Raw genomic sequence first — 22,375 nt, 5'->3', positions numbered from 1 at the left:
GTATAATGCACTTTCCAAGATGGCTGCAGCATAACCTCTCTTCTGGAATCTGCTGATACATTCTGATGCTGCAATTTTGAAATCTGAATCTCTGGTGCTGTTGCGTTTGAGCCTGAGTAGCTCTCCATAATCGATGCTCTGTATTAATGCAGTTGGATGATTGCTGGTTGCCTGCTGTACTTTTGCGGAAAAGCGATGTCCCTATCTTGTTGTCCACTATGAACACTTTTAAGTCAAGATATTCCTGCAGGGGATTGAGCGTAAATATATATATATATATATATATATATATATATATATATATATATATATATATATATATATATATATATATATATATATATATATATATATATATATATATATATATATATATATATATATATATATTACCTACTGGCGTGTCGCCAGTAGGTATATATAGTTAGGATTTTTTGTCTATGGAACTTTTGAAAATTCTATGTCTAATAACTTTGGCGTTTGTGGACGGAATCGGCTGAAATTTTCAGGAAAATGGCACATTTTGTTTCTGAGCAGCCCCTGAAAATTTGGGGGGGTTTCGTCAAGGGGGGGCCGAGAAAAAAGGGGGGTCCCAAAACGCGTTTTCCCATGTTAATTTCCATAGGGCCTTTGGCCTCACTTTTAGCTCGAACGGCTGAATGGATTTGCACGAAACTTGGCAAAATTGTAGGGACTGTTAGCCCGATGTGCCTTTGCTAGGTCTCAATATATGTGCTCCAGTGGATTTTGAGAAATTAACGTTCAAAACAAGATATATATCTGTAACAGCACTCCGGGCTGCGCTCCGGTCCGCTTACTTTTCGCGAAACGGAACTTTGCGATGCGAAGCTGATTGGCTCCCCGGTGTCTGTCAACATTCTAAACAGTCCGGAGCGGCCGCCATCTTATCTCTCGGTAGGATCGAGAGAGAAGAAGAGGTGAAAAACGAAGGGGGAATTTAATGAAAGGGGGCAAGGTATACCCCTCTTGACCCCCTAGGAATGTTGTTGGGGTTATTAAAGGGTCCCGTGGGGAAAATAGAAGCGCTTTCCAGGCCGCGAACTGGGCCGCAAACTGGTAGCGAAACGGGAATTCGCCATTTTGTGCTTCGTTTTAATTAAATTACTAGGTATAAGGGGGTGCGGGAGACGTATCCTAATCCCTTATGTTTTCTGAGGGTGGCTGAGGAGGCTCATATATGTTGATACATGTCTTCCAGCGGCTGTGCGTGAGCTTTTTTTTTTTTTTTGCTGCGTGACGTCTGTTAACGTTCGATTCGATGGAAATCAGGAAGTGTTGACCGCCAATTTGTCAGTGCGATAAAATATTTTGTTATAAATGAATCCTTATTGATAAACATTGTCTGCGCCATCTTGCCTTTTTTCCAATGCCACAATTTTGTCGTGCACGGCAGCCATTTTAGATGCCAGGCCGGTCCCAGGCTATCACCTAGCCCTGCGGATGTAGTTTATGGCCCCAGCTGTAGAGAATCCAGACCTGCCAACCCTCCCGATTCAGGCGTGAGACTACTGATTTCAGTGCTAGTCTCCCGCCTCCCGATTTCTGCAAGCAAAAACCCGGGGGCATATTACCAACAACTAGCGATAATTTTTGTCTCTAACTTGTTTAGAGACAAAAATTATCGCCGCACATCGGCGATTTTTATCGCAGATAAACCTTGCTATTAGCAAGGTTTATCGCAAATGCGATAAAAAACGGCCGCAATGCATGAATATAGCTGAAAAGTCAGCGATATTCATGCATTATCGAGCAAATGCTCTTAGCCATGTTATCCACCTCCCATTGGATAACATGGCTAAGAACTGCTCAGGGCAGGTGTTAGCTTTTGGAGATATTCGCGCTCAGCGCGAATATCTCCAAAAGTTGGTAATAGGAGATAGCGATGTTAGGGACTGTTTCCAGTTGCTAACATCTTGGCACGCCCACTTTGCATGTCATTAGTGATAAATATCACTGACATGCAAAGCGGGGCCCAAGATGGTCGCTATCTCCTTTTAGCTGTCACTAACTGGTGTTAGCGACAGCTTGGTAATAGGGAGATAAACCCCCTTGATAATATGCCCCACGATTCCTCGGGGGTTTCAGCTGACAAGGCTTGGTATTGTGTTACGTGGTAATTGTTCCAGGAAACGTCAGAGGGTCGATGCAGGGGTTCTAGAAGGGGTGATAAACCATTTAAGCCTGATGAACAAGCGCATGGTATTTTAAAGATCTGTGAAGTACTCGGGGCGGCGGTGTGTGTGTGTCCTCTTTCAGGAGCGGGCGGGGGGGGAGGCACTGCCAGCAACTTGCCAGGCCAGGCAGTGTTCAACACTTGCATCACCCTTTCTCTGCCTGCTATTGCGCTCCATGCTTCGGAAAGGTAAGAAAAAGAACGTGCATTTGAGTTTGAAATGTCCGATCCTGTAGCAGTACACTTGCAAAGCCCACACATGACAATAACCCGATTCAAGGCCCCATTCACCCGATTTTTTAAAAATATATAGCACTCCAACAAAGTAGGATTATAAAACTTTATTAACTTTTAAATATAACGAACGGAACAAAAACTGTAAAAACATTAAAACATTTTTGACAAAAAAAAGTAACAATGGTCAGAAGCTGTCTTTTGTGCGAATAGTCCCAAGGCAGCACAACGTGCTGAGTTCTAGACGGCACCCAGGTGATGTCACCTGGGTGCCGCACTGGTTTTGGTATCCTACAATGCTGCTCCGAAAATTGGCGTGGGGCGTCCCGGGTGGTGCGGGGGGAGGCCTCGTCAGTAGCGGTCTGTTGTGCGAATAGTCCCAATGCAGCAGAACGCGCTGAGATGTGGATGGCACCCAGGTGATGTCCAGTAAACTGCCGCACTGGTTTTGGTATCCTACAATGCTGCTCCGAAAATTGGCGTGGGGCGGCCCGGGGGGGGCGTGGGGGAGGCGGCGTGAACGGGCCTCCCCAGGTGGCGGCCATCCAGCTGAGTTGCGCCCGCTCTTGCGGCTACAGCGTCTCGCTCACCATGTTGTTGAGTTGCTCCAACTCTTGCAGTGCAGCGATAGGCGGCTGCCACAGGACTCTTAAAATGGCGGACGGCTCTTCGGTTTTGGGCCTGGTCCACTAAAATGGCCCTGGGACACCTTGGAACTCGGACGCTTGCCTGCTAGGGCTTGGGCTCCATTCTCGAAAGCGTCCCCTCAGCCGTGAAGATTCTACAAAAGTCTTGGGGGCCCTCGACTCCTGCAGGCTTCCGGTGGGGAGCGGCTGCCATGATTGCTCGCGGAATGACCACGACGGAGCCACGAGATGGTGGTGCTCTCATGCTGACGCCAGCTTCAGTCTGAATCATCCAGAAACAAGGTGGGGCTTTCATCGTTTGGGAAAAAAAAATGTTCTAAACCAATGAAAAGTGTTATTTTTAGGTCATATGACCCAGCCTTCCATCTTTAGGAAACCAAAAGTAAAATGAACCAATGAAAAGTTTTATAAACAAGTCACATGACCTGTTATGCGGCATAGGGCTACAAAAAGCGTAGGAAATCCGTTGGCACGTGAGGCGCGTCAGTAGCGGACCGATGTGCGAATAGGCCGAAGGCAGCACAACGCGCCGAGATCCGGATGGCACCGAGTTAGTGTCCAGCAAGTTGCTGCACTGGTGTGGCTATCCTACAATGCTGCGCCGAAAGTCGGCGTGGGGCGCTCCGTTGGCCTGTGAGGTCGCGTCAGTCAGTGGGGGCTGTGCGTCTCCCCCAAGATGGAGGCTCCTCGGCTGCAGTGGGGCGCCCCTTAGCGTTTCACTCGCCGTCCAACTGAGTTGCGTCCGCACTTGCGGCTACAATAGGCCGAAGGCAGCACAACGCGCCGAGATCCAGATGGCACCGAGGTGGTGTCCAGCAAGTTGCCGCACTGGTGTGGCCATCCTACAATGCTGCGCCGAAAGACGGCGTGTCCAGCTGAGTTGCGGTCACTCTTGCGGTACAGTGACTCGAACGCGCCGAGATCCGGATGGCACCGAGGTGGTGTCCAGCAAATTGCCGCACTGGTGTGGCCATCCTACAATGCTGCGCCGAAAGACGGCGTGTCCAGCCGAGTTCCGGTCACTCTTGCGGTACAGTGACTTGAACGCGCCGAGATCCGGATGGCACCGAGGTGGTGTCAAGCAAGTTGCCGCACTGGTGTGGCCATCCTACAATGCTGCGCCGAAAGTCGGCGTGGGGTGCCCCCTTGGTTTTTGAGGTGATGTCAGTAGTGGACCGATGTGTGAATAGGTCGGAACCAGCACAAGGCGCCCTGCACTGTTGAGCCTTTTTCAATGCCTGTTTTTTGTTGTTTCCCCTCCATCAAAAACAAAAAAAATATATAAAACTGTGCAAAAATACAAAAAAATGTTTAGAAAAGCAGTGCTTGTAAGACTGTCTGAAGCTTATTTGCACCTGCTGCAGCTTCACTATTGCCCTGGTGTGGCCAAAGATAGCCCATGACATAGGCGGCCGGCTCCCGAGGTCCGGCGGAACTTTTTTCCTTTTCCTTTCTGCTTCTTGTCCCACAATCCGTTTCACCTGAAGACACGACCAGGTCCCTGAATGTGTGCAGGGGGACGCTATTGATTGAATGAAAATGGCGGCTTGACACAAAGCTGACTCAAGCGTTGCTGTTGATGCTATACAGACAAAAATTGGTTTTCAGTTTGTACATTCTTCAGGATTTTTTTTTCCATCCAAGGCTGATTGAGAGTTTGTAGAAAAATGGCTTCAGATTTTCCACATATTACTCTTCAACATTCTTCCTAAATGTAACAATGTGAGACTCACTAGGAGAACGGCTGTTTATCTTTCCTTTCAAAATGCTGCCAACAATATTTTCTGAATGGAAGACACCATCTTGTAGCATAAAGGGCCGAAAGGGGTTCTGGTCTGGCCGATGGCTGGTGGAGACATTTTGACTATATCTTGGACCTGCCCGGCCTCGCCAAAAATGGCGCCGGTATAAATGGGACTCGTAACTCCTTGTTGTGTACTGGTTGAACAACCTTGATATCACGAGATATGAAAGCAGTTTTGATGCTCATGGCAGGCGGGGACGAGAATTGATTGAATATTTCGACATCCCTATTGATATTAAGTTCTGATGTGTTATTGATTACTGTACTATTGAAAGTTCGAATTTCAGTTTGCTCCGTGGCCGGCCCACGTGGTTATAGGCCCGTATTTGCATGCTGACATTTTCACAATAAAGGTTTTTAAAACAAAACATGGTAGTAGTATTTACATTGGTAAAGTTTTTACTTTTAGTCACTGTTTTCGAATCAGTAAAAGGCAAGTGAAATAAAGCAGTCCAATTACATGACGGATAAAAGGTATAATATGTAGGAACGCAGTAAAGATAAATGGTCAAGGGCAGTTGTGTTTTCCACTCCTGCAACATAAAGTGATCGATAAGAATCTGATAATCAGGCGTATCGGCGACTAAGACAGCAGGCCGAGTCTCTTTTACTCAACAGCTCCGTCATGGAACGAAGAAACGCCCTTTTTCTCGAAAAAGGAATATATTTTACTTGCAGGACAGTTGTAAATTTTCCGGGAAAGTACATTAGCCTGGAATATTATAACATATATGTTTTAAAGAAAAAAGATCGAAATCAATAAAAAGCGTATGTTTTAGGTCATATGACCAAGCTTTTCATTATTAAAATAACAAAAGTAAAATGAACCAATAAAACGTTTTATTAACAAGTCACATGACCTGTTATGCTTACGTTACGCGCTGCGCGCCGCGCCCCGGATCACTTCCGGGTGCGCTAACGCGACGTGTCATATAACGCATTACGCGACAACGTAGGTCAAGAATATAGTCACAATGTCTCCACCAACCAGCGTTCGGAACACAACCCCTTTCAGCAGTCCAAAAAGTTCTGTAAAATGACAACAGAGGGGACAGGCAACAAGAACCATCAGTCAAAGAGGGGAGGGCAAGTTGGTCTCTACCGGGTCATGTTGGGGCGCTACCGGAACTGATCGAATTGGTAGTCTACAGTGTTTCTGGATGTTTCAGACTAAAGCTGGCGTCAGCATGAGAGCACTACCATCTCGTAGGTCCGTCGTGGCCATTCCACGAGCAGACATGGCAGCCGCTCCCCACCAGAAGCCTGCGGGAGTCGGGGGCCCCCAAGACTTTTGTAGAATCTTCACGGCTGAGGGGACGCTTTCGAGAATGGGACCCAAGCCCTATCAGGGAAGCGTCCGAGTTCCAAGGTGTCCCTGGGCCATTTTAGTGGACCACGCCCAAATCTGAAGAGCCGGCCGCCATTTTGAGAGTCCTGTGGCAGTCGCCTATCGCTGCACCGCAAGAGTGGGCGCAACTGAACTACATGGTGAGCGAGACGCTGTAGTCGCAAGAGCGGGCGGTAAACAGCTGAATGGCGGAAGAGGCACAGTGTAGCAAAAGCGGGCGGAATGGCAACTAAAACGGTAAAGGGGCGCCCCACTACAGCGTGTCTTCAGGTCAAACGGATTGTGGGACAAAGTCCAGAATAGAAGAGTCATCAAAAGGCAAAAAGTTCCGCCGGACCCCGGGAGCCGGCCGCCTATGTCGGGGCGATCTCAGGCTACACCAGTGCTATAAGACTTGGGGAGGGGGTCGGAGCCAAGCGTCTTCTCCGAGTCCGTGCCATCACACCGCCCCTCGGGGGCCTCCGTCAAGCGGTTTAGGGAGTTACCATATAACATTGTTTTCAAATGCAGTCAGGTCCACAAACGACCCTCACTTACTTTGAGAATAGTGAATCTGCAGTAGGTGGAAATAAGCTTCAGACAGTGTTACAAGCGCTGCTCAGAACTCTGAACTATGGCACCCAACATCCAGGACTTGCCATCCGATCTTGGCGCCTTGTGATGCTTCCGACCTATTCACACATCGGTCCACTACTGACATCATGTCATAAACCAACGTAATGTAAATAGTTATTTAATAAAATGTTTTACCCTGTTACTTTGCTGGTGTGTTGTCTATATTTTTATTATTTCCATAGGGTTTGTCGTTATTTTGGGCGGGGTGGGTGACGGAGCCGAGCTGTCTTGCAGCCCTCATGGTGTGGAGCTCAGTTCATCTCACTATTTTCGTATTTCTCATGAAGGGTTGTTCCTAATATTTCTATTTTAGCGAGGTCAAAAAGAGATCCAATTAGTGGCCTACTGATTTTGCTCGATTACTTTTATTTTTTTACATGATTTTTCACGATTTTTCACTATCTGCAAAGACTAAACAGAGTATTGCGACTTTGTGCTTGTTTGTAAATAGAGAATGGACCAAAGAGAATCAATTGTAAAACAGTAAATGCTTGGATAACAATCAATCAAATGGAGAGACAAGCAGGCACGACGGATTACAACGGGGGTAAAGGCCTGCATTAACTACTCTTCACTATCTTCAAAGAGAGAGTACTACTCAGAGAAAAGAGGGGAGGGGGCAGCGTTCAAAGCACATCAGCGTGCATAAACACGAAAAAGTTTTTACCTATCACGTACTTGACATTTTACAGCTTTTGATATTTGCTATTAAAAAACCAATGAAATTCACTGAAAAAACCATAGGTTATAGGCCATATATAGTTAGGAATTTGCATTTACAAAACCTTGAAAATTCACTGAAAAAACCATTGGTTATAGACCATATATAGTTAGGGATTAGCCTTTTCAAAACCTTATTTTACTCACACAAAACCATTGAAATTTCATATATAGTTAGTTCCACTATTTATATATCGCGCACCCGCAATCCACTGCTGATGATGTCACATATTACATCATTCATGACATGGTTAGTGACATCACTGATGACATCACTGATGACATCTCAAATGACATCACTGATGACATCACTGATGACATCTCAAATGACATCACTGATAAAATCACTGATAACATCTCATTTGACATGACTGATCACATCACTGATGATATCATTCATGTGATAATACCATGAACCTCGTCAGACTCTAATATAACCTTAGATACAATCAGTGTAAACAGACAGTCACAGACTGTCACTCATCCATGGAGTTACTCACACACCTAGTCAGTTATGCAAAAAATCAATCACACCTCCATTTTCTCAACTATACAGTTATACACACCTTACTTATTCAAACATATACTAACACATATTTACTTTACTCTCTTATACAATCCCTGATACATGTTCACAATGATCCATACAGCCACTCACACATTCACTGGCTCTTATGCACAGTTATTTATAGATGCCAACTCTCACATGTACTGTGTTTTACATATGTATTTACTTTGACATGTAGCACTGAGATATCCATTCACTCACTAATACACTCATGCACAGTCAACCGCCCATACAGCTGTTTCCACATGCACTTTTGAACCCATACATATAGTGAATCAACTACTCACACATCTATATACAGAGTCACACACCTCCCAGCCACCCATACACACACACTCAGTTTCCCATACAAATACTTGGACAACCAATGAATAACCCATACAGTTACTCATATAGCTACTGATCAACATATGCAACAGTTTGTAGAACAACAGATATAATGATGCACAAATTAAAACAGTTTAGTCACTAACCCATGCACTCAGTGAGACACATTTAATCACTCACTCATACAGTCAGTTATGCACCTACTAAATCCTTCTACAGACACTTATACATCCACTCATTCTTCAATATGTAAGACATATTTTAACTTTACAGAAACATACAGTCACTGGATGTTGTCATCAGTGATGTCATTTGAGATGTCATCAGTGATGTCATCAGTGATGTCACTAACCATGTCATGAATGATGTAATATGTGACATCATCAGCAGTGGATTGCGGGTGCGCGATATATAGTTAGTGGAACTAACTATATGAAATTTCAATGGTTTTGTGTGAGTAAAATAAGGTTTTGAAAAGGCTAATCCCTAACTATATATGGTCTATAACCAATGGTTTTTTCGGTGAATTTTCAAGGTTTTGTAAATGAAAATTCCTAACTATATATGGCCTATAACCTATGGTTTTTTCAGTGAATATATATATATATATATATATATATATATATATATATATTCAATGAAAAAACCATTGGTTTTAGGCCATATATAGTTAGGGATTTGCATTTACAAAACCTTATTTTACTCACATAAAACCATTGAAATTCCATATATAGTTAGATGCGCTAACTATATATCGCGCACCCGCAATCCACTGCTGATGATGTCACATATTACATCATTCATGACATGGTCAGTGACATCACTGATGACATCACTGATGACATCACTCATGTGATAATACAATGAACCTCTTCAGACTCTAATATAACCTTACATACACTCAGTATAAACAGACACTCACAGACTGTCACTCATCCATGGAGTTACTCACACACCTAGTCAGTCATGCAAAGAATCAATCACACCTCCATTTCCTCAACTATACAGTTATACACACCTTACTTATTCAAACATATTCTAACACATATTTACTCTCTTATACAATCCCTGATACAAGCTCACAGTGATCCATACAGCCACTCACACATTCACTGGCTCTTATCCACAGTTATTTATATATGTCAACTCTCACATGTATTGTGTTTTACATACGTATTTACTTGCACATGTAGCACTGAGATATCCATTCACTCACCAACACACCCATGCACAGTCAACCGCCCATATAGCTGTTTCCACATGCACTCTTGAACTCATACACCTAGTGAATCAACTGCTTACACATCTATGCAGAGAGTCACACACCTCCCAGCCACCCACACACACACTCAGCCTCCCATTCAAATACTTGGGCAACCAATCAATAACCCATATAGCCACTCTTATAGCTACTGATCAACACATGCAGCAGCTTACACAACAACAGACATACTGATGCACAAATTAAGACAGTTTAGTCACTAACCCATGCACTCAGTGAGACACATTTAATCACTCTTTCATACAGTCAGTCATGCACCTACTAAATTCTTCATCCAGACACTTATACATCCACTCATTCTTCAATATGTAAAACATATTTAAACTTTACAGAAACATAGTCACTGGATGTTGTCATCAGTGATGTCATCAGTGATGTCACTGACCATGTCATGAATGATGTAATATGTGACATCATCAGCAGTGGATTGCGGGTGCGCGATATATAGTTAGCGCATCTAACTATATATGGAATTTCAATGGTTTTATGCAAGTAAAATAAGGTTTTGTAAATGCAAATCCCTAACTATATATGGCCTAAAACCAATGGTTTTTTCATTGAATTTTCAAGGTTTTGTAAATGCAAATTCCTAACTATATATGGACTATAACCTATGGTTTTTTCATTGAATTTCAATGGTTTTTTAAAAGCTAATATCAAAAGCTGTCAAATGTCAAGTACGTGATCAGTAAAAACATTTCGTATTTATGCACGCTGATGTGCTTTGAACGCCCCCCCCCCACTCCCCTCTTTTCTCTTAGTAGTACTCTCTCTTTGCAGATAGTGAACGGTAGTTAACGCAGACCTTTGCCCCCGTTGTAATCCGTCGTACTTGCTTGTCTCTCCATTTGATTGATTATTATCCAAGCATTTACTGTTTTACAATTGGTTCTCTTTGGATCATTCTCTATTTACAAACAAGCACAAAGTCACAATACTCTGTTTAATCTTTGCAGATAGTGAAAAATCGTGTAAAAAAATAAAAGTAATCGAGCAAAATCAGTAGACCACTAATTCGATCTCTTTTTGACCTCAGTAAAATACAAACATTAGGAACAACCCTTCATGAGAAATACGAAAATAGTGAAATGAACTGAGCTCCACTCCATGAGGGCTGCAAGACAGCTCGACTCCGCCACCCACACCGCCCAAAATAACGACAAACCCTATGCAAATATTATAAATATACACAACACACCAGCAAAGAAACAGAGTAAAACATTTTATTAAATAACTATTTACATAACTATTTTATACTTTTTATTGCCCGATCCGGCTAGCTCAATCGATCGAGCATGAAACTCATGCACTGATAGCAAGCGTTGAGAGTTTGTAGAACGATGGCTTCAGATTTTCCACATACGGTGTAGTGGCGCGAACTGGCAGGGGGCGTTTGGATTCTACCCCTTCCCCAAATAAGATTTTCATACGTGAATGTTCGTTCATGCTTTTAGTCCCTAAGTTGCTTCCATGTCACTGCCTTACACAAATGGCATAAGTCCTGGTTGTTGAGTGCCATACTTCAGAGTTCGAAGCAGCTCTTGTAACACTGTTTAAACCTTATTTGCACCTGCTGCAGCTTCACTATTCAAAGTAAGTGGGGTCCATTTGTGGACCTGACTGCATTGGAAAACAATGTGATACGGTGCCTCCCTAAACCGCTTGACGGAGGCCCCCGAGAGGCGGTGAGATGGCGCGGACTGAGAGGGGGCGCTTGGCTCCTGCCCCCTCCCCAAGTCGTGTTGCCCTGGTGACGCCTGAGATCGCCCCCGGCATAGGCGGCCGGCTCCCGGGGTCCGGCGGAATTTTTTCCCTTTTGAAGAATCTTCCATTCTGGACCTTGTCCCACAATCCGTTTGACCTGAAGACACGCTGTCGTGGGGCGCCCCTTTACCGTTTTAGTTGCCATTCCGCCCGCTTTTGGTACTCTGTGCCTCTTCCGCCATTCAGCTGTTTACCGCCCGCTCTTGCGACTACAACGTCTCGCTCACCATGTAGTTGAGTTGCTCCCGCTCTTAAGATTTAACCGAACTTTTTGGACTGCTGAAAGCGGTTGTATTCCGACCGCTGGTTGGTGGAGACATTTTGACTATATTCTGGACCTGCATTGTCGCGTAATGCGTCATATGACGCGACGCGTTAGCGCACCCGGAAGTGCTCCGGTGCGCAAGGCGCAGCTTCCCGGAAACGATCCAGAGCGCGCCGCGCCGCGCGTAACGTAAGCATAACAGATCATGTGACTTGTTAATAAAACTTTTCATTGGTTCATTTTACTTTTCTTTTCCTAATGATGTAAGACTAGGTCATGTGACCTAAAAATAACACTTTTCATTGGATTAAAACATTTTTTTTCCCAAACGATGAAAGCCCCACCTTGTTTCTGGATGTTTCAGACTGAAGCTGGCGTCACCATGAGGGCACCACCATCTCGTAGCTCCGTCATGGCCATTTCGCAAGCAATCATGGCAGCCGCTCCCCACCGGAAGCCTGCGGGAGTCGACGGCCCCCAAGACTTTTGTACAATCTTCAAGGCTGAGGGGACGCTTTCGAGAATGGAACCCAAGCCATGGCAGACAAGCGTCCGAGTTCCAAGGTGTCCCAGGGCCATTGTACCGGACCAGGCCCAAATCCGAAGAGCCGGCCGCCATTTTAAGAGTCCTGTGGAAGCCGCCTATCGCTGCACAGCAAGAGTGGGAGCAACTCAACTACATGGTGAGCGAGACGCTGTAGCCGTAAGAGCGGGCGGTAAACAGCTGAATGGCGGAAAATGCACAGTGTAGCAAAAGCGGGCGGAATGGCGACTGAAACGATAAAGGGGCGCCCCACTACAGTAGACGAGCCTCCGCCATGTGCTTCAAAACTGCATATGTATCTCGTGATATCAAGATTGGGCAACCAGTACACAACAAGCAGTTACGAGTCCCATTTACACCGGCGCCATTTTGGGCGCGGCCGGGCAGGTCCAGGATCTAGTCAAACATAACAAATGAGGCTGACGTCTCTGAAGCAGTTGACGAACAGCAGGACATAGCAAATAAACATGAAGTCTCTAAAGCTGTTAACTCACTGCAGGACAAAACAAGTAAACCTGAAACCTCTGGAATAATTGTCGCTCAGAAGAACAACACACAAAACTCTGTAGTGTCTGTGGAAAGTAAAACAGAAGGGCACTGGAGTTTCAGACACACTTAACACTAATGACTTAACAAAGATATCGTCTGTCTATGAAGCAGCTGTCACAAGGAAATCCCTAACGCATCAGCATTCTCGGAAGAGGTTGACACAAATAACATCTTAAGGAACAAAGAAAGACCTGTTCACTCTTGACACCCCAGGTGCTGTCTATGGTGCACTATAGTGCTGCATCCAGAAAACGGACAACCCTATTGATGTGGATTTTTCATTATTGATTATTGTAAAGAAATGGCGACTCCCCCCTTTAGCAGATTAGCTAAATGTTTGTGTAATTTAGGCATAAAAGTTATAATATTGTTCTTGTTGTTGTTATCGTTATAGTTCTGGTTAATTTCAAAAAATGGTTAAATATATTTACAGTTTTTGTTGCGTTCGTTATAGTTAAATGTTAATAAAGTTTTAAAATCTAACTTTGTTGGAGTGCTATATATGTTTAAAAAATCGGATGAATGGGGCCTTGAATCGGGTTATTGTCATGTGTGGGCTTTGCAAGTGTACTGCTACAAGATCGGACATTTCAAACTCAAATGCACATTCTTTTTCTTACCTTTCCGAAGCATGGAGCGCAATAGCAGGCAGAGAAAGGGTGATGCACGTGTTGAACACTGCCTGGCCTGGCAAGTTGCTGGCAGTGCCCCCCGCCCGCTCCTGAAAGAGGGCACACACACACAGCCGCCCCGAGTACTTCACAAATCTTTAAAAGACCATGCGCTTGTTCATGAGGCTTAAATGGTTTATCACCCCTTCTATAACCCCTGCATCGACCCTCTGACGTTTCCTGGAAGAATTAGCACGTAACACAATACCAAGCCCTGTCAGCTAAAACCCCCGAGAAATCATGGGGCATATTATCAAGGGGGTTTATTTCCACTTTTTTGGCTTTAAAAGCCCAAAAAAAAGAGATAAAATTATCTCCCTATTACCAAGCTGTCGCTAACACCAGTTAGTGACAGCTAAAAGGAGATAGCGACCATCTTGAGCCCCGCTTTGCATATCAGTGATATTTATCACTAATGACATGCAAAGTGGGCGTGCCAAGATTTTAGCGACTGGAAACAGTCCCTAACCATCGCTATCTCCTATTACCAACTTTTGGAGATATTCGCGCTAAGAGCGAATATCTCCAAAACCTAACACCTGCCCTGAGCAGTTTTAGCCATGTTATAAAATGGGAAGTGGATAACATGGCTAAGAGCATTTCCTGGATAATGCATGAATATCGCTGACTTTTCAACGATATTCATGCATTGCGGCCGTTTTTTATCGCATTTGCGATAAACCTTGCTAATAGCAAGTTTATGTGCGATATAATTCGCCGATGTGCAACGATAATTTTTGTCTCTAAACAAGTTAGAGACAAAATTACCGCTAGTTGTTGGTAATATGCCCCCGGGTTTTTCCTTGCAGGAATCAGGAAGCGAAAGACTAGCACTGAAATCAGTAGTCTCACGCCTGAATCGGGAGGGTTGGCATGTCTGGATACTCTACAGCTGGGGTCATAAACTACATTCGCAGGGCTAGGTGATAGCCTAGGTCCGGCCTGGACAATCGGACACAGAGGAAGAGGAGTGTCAGAGGGTGCGGTAGTGAATAGGGTGAAAGGGAGGTGTCGGGCAGGCACAGGGTGTGATTCTCAGAGAAGAGCAGCGCAGATGGGGGGAAGTATATGGCCCATGCATGAGAGAGAGAGCGGGGGTGACCATTGCGTGGGGGAGATGCGTGCAAGGGTGGGGAGCCATGCTGAGAATCGGCGGCGTGCAGAGAGTGGCCCTGGTCAAGGCATCTAAAATGGCTGCCGTGCACGACAAAATTGTGGCATTGGACAAAACGCAAGATGGCGCAGACAATGTTTATCAATAAGGATTCATTTATAACAAAATATTTACTCGCAGTGACAAAATGGTGGTCACCACTTCCTGATTTCCATCGAATCGAACGTTAACAAACGTCACGCAGCAAAAAAAAAAAAAAAAAAAAAACACGCACAGAGTAGTTTTTAGCCATGTTATCCAATGGAAGGTGGATAACACGGCTAAGAGCATTTGCTGGATAATGCATGAATATCGCTGACTTTTCAACGATATTCATGCATTGTGGCCGATGTGCGGCGATAATTTTTGTCTCTAAACAATTAAAACGAAGCACAAAATGGCGAATTCTCGTTTCGCTACCAGTTTGCGGCCCAGTTCGCGCCCCGGGAAACGCTTCTACCGTGAAAAATAATTTTTTTTTTATTTTCCCCACGGGACCCTTTAATAACCCCAACAACAATCCTAGGGGGTCAAGAGGGGGATACCTTGCCCCCTTTCATTAAATTCCCCCTTCGTTTTTCACCTCTTCTTCTCTCTCGATCCTACCGAGAGATAAGATGGCGGCCGCTCCGGACTGTCACGCAGCAAAAAAAAAAAAAGCTCACGCACAGCCGCTGGAAGAGATGTATCAACATATATGAGCCTCCTCAGCCACCCTCAGGAAATATAGGGGATTAGGATACGTCTCCCGCACCCCCTTATACCTAGTAATTTAATTAACGAAGCACAAAATGGCGAATTCCCGTTTCGCTACCAGTTTGCAGCCCAGTTCGCGGCCCGGGAAGCGCTTCTACCGTGAAAAATCATTTTTTTTTTAATTTTCCCCACGGGACCCTTTAATAACCCCAACAACATTCCTAGGGGGTCAAGAGGGGGATACCTTGCCCCCTTTCATTAAATTCCCCTTTCGTTTTTCACCTCTTCTTCTCTCTCGATCCTACCGAGAGACAAGATGGCGGCCGCTCCGGACTGTTTAGAATGTTGACAGACACCGGAGAGCTAATCAGCTTTCTGCGCGCAAAGTTCCGATAAGCGAAAAGTAAGCGGACCGGATCGCTGCCCGGAGCGCTGTTACAGATATATATCTTGATTTAAACGTTAATTTCTCAAAATCCACTGAAGCACATATATTGAGACCTAGCAAAGGCACATCGGGCTAACAGTCCCTACAATTTTGCCAAGTTTCGTGCAAATCCATTCAGCCGTTCGAGCTAAAAGTGAGGCCAAAGGCCCTATGGAAAAATGAATGGGAAAAACGCGTTTTGGGACCCCCCTTTTTTCTCGGCCCCCCCTTGACGAAACCCTACCAAATTTTCAGGGGCTGCTCAGAACCAAAATGTGCCATTTTCCTGAAAATTTCAGCCGATTCCGTCCACAAACATAGAATTAGACATAGAATTTTCAGAAATCCCATAGGGAATTAATCCTAACTCTATATACCTACTGGCGATAGCCAGTAGGTAATGTATATGTATATGTATATATATATATATATATATATATATATATATATATATATATATATATATATATATATATATATATATATATATATATATATATATATATATATATATATATATATGTATATTACCTACTGGCGGTCGCCAGTAGGTAGTTATAGTTAAAAACTAGTTTCCATAGGAAATCCGCAACATTTTATTTGAAATACCTTTGGCATCAGTGGACAAATCTTCGCGAATTTCTCCAAGAAAATGGCCTGCTCCGCTCCTTCCCTGAAGGTTTGGGGGCGATTCATCAAGCAGGGGCCGAGAAAAAAAGGAGGTCCCAAAATATGTTTTCCCCATGCAATTTTCCTTAGGACCTTTGGGCAGGGCTACAGCTCGAAAGGAATTACACCAAACTTGGCAAAAAGGTAGAGTTTGGTTCGCAGATTGTTGAATGATGTAGAATCGTTCAGTAGTTCCTGTGAAAATCATAAATAAAATCATAAGTATATCTGGAGGAGCTTACCATACTCTGTACTGTACTCTGTACAGTAAGCTTACGGTACTTGTACCTTCCCAAGCACGAGCTGTATCCTAATTGGCTGTCAACTGTCTATCAACACTCCAAACTAGGAAGTGTTGGCAGCCATCTTGTGCCTTGGTAGACTGAGGCACAAGAAAGAAGAAAAACAAATGCGTAGAACGCAAAAAGGGGGCAGGGTAGAAACACCCTGACCCCCTAGGCCTGCTCAGGGGGTCCCTCAAGGACCCCCAAGACCCAACATTTTTTTTGTAAAAACCTGGTCTACTTTTTTCAAACTACCCCCCGGGGGGACCAAATCCTGGGGGCATAGTGAAAAAGAAGTGTGGGGGGGCCCAATCCCCCCACACTGCCCTGGGGACCACCACCCCCCGGGGCAAAGCAACGCAGCCCCCTGGAGCATACTGTAGGTTCCAGGTGAGCTAGTTGGCCCTCATGGACCCCCAGTATGCAAGGGGAATTGGTTCCCCCTCTGCAAACGTGCCATGGGGCTGATTGCAGAGAGGTGTAAAAAGGAAGGTGGCCTCATTACACCTCTCTGCAAAGCAGCCCCCTGGGGCATACTGGAGGTTCCTGGTGGGCTAATTGGCCCCCATGGACACCCAGTATGCAAGGGGAATTAGTTCCCCATCTGCAAAAGCGCCCGGGGCTGCGTTGCAGAGAGGTGTAAAAAGGGGCATGGCCTCATTACACCTCTCTGCAAAGCAGCCCCCTGGCGCATACTGGAGATTCCTGGTGGGCTAGTTGGCCCCCAGGGACCCCCGGTAAGCAAGGGGAATTAGTTCCCCCTCTGCAAATGCGCCAGGGGGCTTCATTGCAGATAGATGTAAAAATAGTTTAAAATAATGTAGTAAATCAGTATAGAAAAATATGACAATTAATACATTTAAAAATTATCATTTAGAAAACCTTGGAAATTCACAGAAAAAACCATAGGTTTCAGCCACGTTATAGTTAAAAATTAGCATTTAAATTTTTTTTAAAATTCACTGAAAAAAACATAGGTTTCAGCCATGTTATAGTTAAAAATTAGCATTTAAAAAACCTTGTAAATTCAGTGAAAAAACCTTAGGTTTCACACATGTTATAGTTAGCTGGACATTTCACTCATTCAAAACCATTGAAATCCCCCCGTTATAGTTAATTCAGCTAACTATAACTCGCGCGCCCGCAATGCACTGCTGATGACGTCACATATTACATAACTCATGACATGGTCAGTGACATCACTCGTGACATCACTGATGACATCTCAAATGACATCACTGATGACATTATCCAGTGAATGTGTGTCTTTCTGAAAAATAAATATGTTTTATATATGTAAATCTAAAGGTCGATGGAAGAAAAAAGTCATTTTTACACCTCTGAAATTGGGATTACCCATGCCATCAAATGATTCCGAGGGCAGTCTACAACATGTTTTCTCTATTACACACTTGCTTACAATTTGAAGCCAAAAAACAGAGAAATCCAACCAGTAATATCAACTAATTCTGTGTTCCCAAACCTCTTCCAATACAAGTGGTGCCCAAAGTGTGTGGCTTCCCCTAGTGCCCGCTAAATAAAACACCTGTACAATGTGACCTGGAGGTCATGATCCTCAATAAAAATTGTACCTTATATGTTTGTCTGTGCCTAGCTCCTGTGACAGAAACAGAACAAGCTGAGGGCAATGCAAAGATCATAGACACTTTGCAAGGTCCTAGTTTTCATGTGTGCCTCTTGTGGGACCTAAACCCAGACACACAAGTGGGGTACCATTTTTATCAGAAGATCTGTTGGAATGTGAGATGGTAGGAATGTTGTGGAGGCCTGTAGATTCCAGAACTTTCCCACATAGAAATGTGAGATACAAGTCATGTGTTTAGCTAAAGATTGACATTTTCAAGGCCTTCTGAATCAGAAAATGTTGCAGCATTCATGGAATTCACATTACGCTGGACTCCACTGGGTATCTAGTATTCATAAGTATATGGTTTTGATAGGTGTTCTGAGGTGACCATCAATTCCTTGGCCAAATACTGCAGTCATTCAACATGGCAAGTGGGACGAAAAAGGGATTTGCCCCCATTCTGCCTGCCCATATGTAAAAACGAAATCGAGAATAGACAAGGTTTCTCTTGCTTGCCAAAGGGAATGGTTTAATCGCTAGGAGAGCAGAAAGACTGTTGAGGATTTAGGGTGGAGCCTGATGTCATAAGTCAGACTCCACCCACTATTTTTTTTGTTAAACAGATATCCAGTAGGTTTTCTGTCCCCACCTCCTCACAGGGAAATTTGAAGCAAACTCTACCTGCCAACCTGGGGGGAGGTGGGAGTGGGGGCAGAAAGATTGGTTTAGACCATTTATTTGGGTGGAGGTATGGCCCAATGCCAGGGTTGGATTCTTAACCACTTGTTTTGCCCAAATATATTCCTGGTGTCTAGAGAGCTTCCTATTCCAAAATTCTACTATCGGAGTAAACCTATCTGTTCCCCAATGAGGCACAAGGACTCTATTGCCCCTTCAGGAATGGGGAAATGACCCAACGCCACTGTGGGTTGCTGCCCTATTTGTTTTCAGAAAATGAATCATGTGTAATGGGCTTTTGCCCCATATGTGCGCAGGTTGGGGGCAATCCCCCATATCTGACTCCTACGGGGGCAGAAACACTTTGTTTTTCCCCTTTTATGGTAGGGTGTTGGAAATGGCCCTTTTTGCAGGGTTATCCCGAAACTTTTAGCTTTTTCTTCCTAATTTTTCCTGACCTATTTGTGTTGGTTTATGGGCACTTTACCACTGCTATTCAGTGCTAAAGTGCATATGCTCTCTGTATAAACGGTGATATGGATTGGTATTTCCATGATTGGCTTATTTTATTTATGTGTCAGTCTCTAGTAAAGTGCACTGCATGTGCCGGACCCTATAAATCAAATGATGTTGGCGGGCTGCAGCACTGGAATATGCCACCCACGTAAACAGCCCGTAAACTGTAACTCTGGCCTGCCATTGCAGAGCCGGTGTGCAGCCAGGGGCTGCCTTGTCGATTTGGCGAGTACACACACTCGCATGTCCCTAAAACCTTCCCTTTGCTACATGTGAGACGCCCCTAAGGTAGGCTCAAAGGACCCCCATGGGCAGGGTGCATGGTATGTCAAAGGTAGGACATACCCTGGTGTGTGTGGCAAGTCCTGATAGTGAATTACAGCCTACTTCGTTTTTCACTATTGCAAGGCTACCTGTTCTCCATAGGCCAGAATGGGTATTTGGGTCATTACATCCTATGATCCTAACTGATTTAGAAAACATGGTAGAAATTTGAGTTTAGTATGCCTGAACTTAGAATGATAAAATACATCTTTTAGTGAAGTTGGTAATAACAATTCTGTGTTTGAAAATGCCACTTTTAGAAAGTAGGTATTTTCTGACCTAACCATCCAGCCTGCCTCTGCTAGCTGGTATATTAGCTGTCTGGTTTGTGAGTGACAGGGGATGGGGAGACAGGGTGCGTCAGCAGGGCTGAATAGGCATCTACAAATAGATGGGTGGAAGGAGTCATACCTTGGTCTGAATAGGGCTGTGCCAGCCTCCCTCAATGGTGTCTCCACCTCCTGTGGTGCGTCTGATGACCCTGGCATACACTGACAAAGGAAGAAGGTGCACACTGGCAGAATGCACCCAGAACTGGTTTGAACTAGGTACAAGACACTCTGCCTTCAGAGGACAACAGATTTGCTAGTATAAATATTGGGGCCCAGACCCCAGAGAATCAGATTACTTCGGAACTAAGGAACCTGCCAGGAAGAAGGACTGGGAAAGCTGGAGGAGGAGTACTGCCCCTATGCTGCGTGTTGAGGGGTTGGACTGGAGTGGTTGCTTCTGTCTTGGGTAGGGTAAGGACTGGACTGTGCTTTCATCAACCTGTTGTTTACATTTTCTCCAAGAGCTTGAAGTAGAGCTTGCCTCCTTTTGGAAGTTTCAGGGATAGAAAAGACTTCAGAGTACTCACTTGAATCAAGAAACCTGCCAAGAAGAAGAGCTGGAAGAGTTGCCAGGAGTAGTACTGCCCCTTTGCTGTGTTGTTGCTTTGTTGGATTGACCTGGATTTGCTGCTTCTGCCTTGGGCAGTGAAAGGACTGGGCTGAACTTTCTCTACTTGTGCTGAGTATCTCCAAGGGCTTTGAGGTAGAGCTTGCCTCCTTGTCACGAAGTCTCAGGAACATCAAAGACTTCAAGCCCGACGCCATCTAGGACGCCGCTGCCTACACCGTGTCGTGAAGGCACTGCAGAGAGCACCACCGCAATGCCACACCATGACCCTGGTCTCACCGATGATGCCTGCTGGTGCCGCCACCGAGCCGCTGCTTGCACCGCAACCTGTGAGCACCGCCTCGCTTCACGATGATGCCTTGGTATTCCTGACAACGACGCTCCACGCCGGAATTGACGTCCCTGCTTGCCCCCTGGTTCGAGAGCACCACTTGTAAAGCTATCGCCCTCATTCCGCACCGCAGCCTTGGCCTACCGACGCCGGTATCACCGACTCCAGTTGTCAGCTGACGACAGCGCTTCAGTGACAGCGAATCCGCTGCTGCACCGCGACCAGCCAGCACCGTGAAGAGCAACTCCTTCATCTCACACTGCGATTCTGGACTCACCGACGCCGCCATCTGATGACGCCACCCTCCGCTACTTACACCGTGACCTGAAGGCACCACACGCCGCACCGCTGCACTTTGCACCAAAGCACGCGACGCCTGCCAACGCCAGCGCTCCTGATTCCATCAGAGAGGAGATCGACCTGCAATGGTAATGACAGCGAGAGGTCATCGACGACCTGCATCTCTGAAAGGTATTGTTGGCGGGACTTCCCGACACCAAAGCTGACCCTCGACGCCGCGGCCAGCCAGGACTGTTTGGACTTGCCTGTTCACGACACCGTGATAGCCCGAACGGAGCTATTGACATAAAAGAACTGTGTTTTTAGGACATCTTGCAATGCAACTATTTTAAAAGTACTGTACTGTGGATTCTTAACGTAATTGGTCTTGTTTGAGTATATAAAAATATTGGATATTTTTCTCAACTCGTGTGGTGTCAGTTTGTAGTGCCTACACTGTGTTACTGTTGGTTAAGTGCAAATGTTTTCACACTGCCTCTAAGATAAACCTGACTGCTCGTGCCAAGCTACCAAGTGGGTGAGCAGGGGTTATTTTAAGAGTGTAACTCCCTTATCCTGACTAGAGTGGTGGTTCTGGCCTGGCTTTGGTGCATACCTTAGCCAACCGCAAATCACATTTTTAACATGTAGGGAAATGGCTTAAGCCAGGGTGAGCTTTCTAAGGGTGATCCACAAGCACGGATCAACTAAGGAAATTGTCCCCTCCCCAATTATACCTATGCTATTAAAATTTATGATGAGGGGGCTGAGATGTGCCCCCAAGCACTGATGCCTTTGAAAGTAAACTGAGCCGGTCAGTTCATTTTACTTTCATTTTAACAGAAATTACTTCAATGTGTCATGAGCATTGATCATCATTACAAAGTAAAACAGCCTCAAGTTGCTGGGGAAACTCTTCCCCAAACAGCCTGACCTTGAAAGGCTAACTCTCTGGTGCCAGCACCAGGGGTACTTCCTGCACTCATTCACAACATTCA

This window comes from Lissotriton vulgaris, chromosome 3_1 (assembly GCF_964263255.1).
Source record: "Lissotriton vulgaris chromosome 3_1, aLisVul1.2, whole genome shotgun sequence".
Classification (NCBI taxonomy): domain Eukaryota; kingdom Metazoa; phylum Chordata; class Amphibia; order Caudata; family Salamandridae; genus Lissotriton; species Lissotriton vulgaris.
This window is presented reverse-complemented; position numbering follows the sequence as displayed.